General features: G+C 43.3%; 2 pseudogenes; one reads left to right on the top strand and one right to left on the bottom strand.

Annotated features, from left to right (window-relative positions):
* The window catches only part of LOC101996218, a 6,374-nt pseudogene extending 4,932 nt beyond the window's left edge, over positions 1 to 1,442 (top strand).
* The window catches only part of LOC101995939, a 51,694-nt pseudogene that overhangs the window by 23,023 nt on the left and 27,189 nt on the right, over positions 1 to 1,482 (bottom strand).

The following is a 1,482-nucleotide window of genomic DNA, read 5'->3' as shown; positions in this document are numbered from 1 at the left end:
AGATGAGCACTTACTGAAAAAGAGAAACGTGTTCCCCAGGAAGAAAGCTTGGAACATTCAGATGTCGATGCTGATTTTAAAGCACAAAACGTAACACTAAAAGCTATATTGCAGAATGCTACAAGTGATAACCCTGTAGTCCAGTCTAGCGCCGTCCAGGCAGCAAGGAAACTATTATCGCGTGACAGAAATCCACCAATTGATGCCCTAATAAAATCTGGAATTTTACCAATTCTAGTCAAATGTCTAGTTAATGTCTAGTTAGGGATGATAGTCCTTCATTACAGTTTGAAGCTGCTTGGGCACTAACTGACATTGCATCAGGAACCTCTGCACAGACTCAAGCTGCTGTACAATGTAATGCAGTGTTCCTTTTTCCGAGACTCCTCCATTCCCCACATCAGAATGTCTGTGAACAAGCGATGTGGGCTTTGGGAAACATTTTAGGTGATGGTCGTCAATGTAGAGATTATGTCATGTCACTGGGAGCTGTGAAACCTCTTCTGTCCTTCATCAGTCCCTTCATTCCCATCACCTTCCTTCGGAACGTCACATGGGTCATTGTCAATCTCTGCAGGAATAAGGACCCCCCCACCGCCTATGGAGACAGGAGATTTTGGCAGTTTAATGTGTTCTCATATACCACACAGACATAAATATTATTGTAGACACTGGTTGGCCTCTGTCATTCCTGACAGATGGAGGAAATGAGCAGATACAGATGGTTATTGATTCGGGGGTTGTACCATTCCTCGTGCCCCCTCTGAGCCACCGGGAAGTGAAAGTTCAAACAGCAGCAGTCAGAGCAACTGGGAACATGTTGACCTGCTTAGACGAGCAGACCCAGGTGGGTTCTTAACTGCCACGTCCTGTCCCACTTCCCAAACCTCTTATCACACCCGAAAGAGAAAATAAATAAGGAAGCAGTGTCGTTCTTTTCCAATATAACAGCAGGCAATCAGTGGCAAGTTCAAGCGGTAATAGATTCCGGGTTAATCCCCATAATCATTCACCAGCTTGCTAAGGGGGACTTCGCAACACAAAAGGAAAGTTCTTGGGCAATTACCAACTTAACAATAAGTGGCAGAAAAGATGAAGTGGAGTACCTTGTACAACAGAATGTAATACCACCACAGTCAGTACAAGACTCTCAGGAGGTTCAGGGGGTTCTGGATGGTCTTAAAGACATCCTGATAATGGCTGGTGATGAAGCAAGCACAATAGCCGAAAAAACAGAAGAAGGTGGAGGTTTGGAGAAAATTGAAGTTTTGCAGCAACATGAAAATGAAGACATATATAAATTAGCATTTGAAATCATAGATCAATATTTCTCTGGTGATGATATTGATGAAGAGTCCAGCCTCATTCCTGAAGCAACAGAAGGAGGTACTTACAACTTTGACCCAACAGCCAACCTCCAAACAAAGAAATTGAATTTCTAAGGTCCATAAAGCACAGCATCTCTCATTCAATACAAAACAC

Source organism: Microtus ochrogaster, unplaced genomic scaffold (genome assembly GCF_000317375.1).
Source record: "Microtus ochrogaster isolate Prairie Vole_2 unplaced genomic scaffold, MicOch1.0 UNK250, whole genome shotgun sequence".
Classification (NCBI taxonomy): Eukaryota; Metazoa; Chordata; class Mammalia; order Rodentia; family Cricetidae; genus Microtus; species Microtus ochrogaster.
This window is presented reverse-complemented; position numbering and strand designations above follow the sequence as displayed.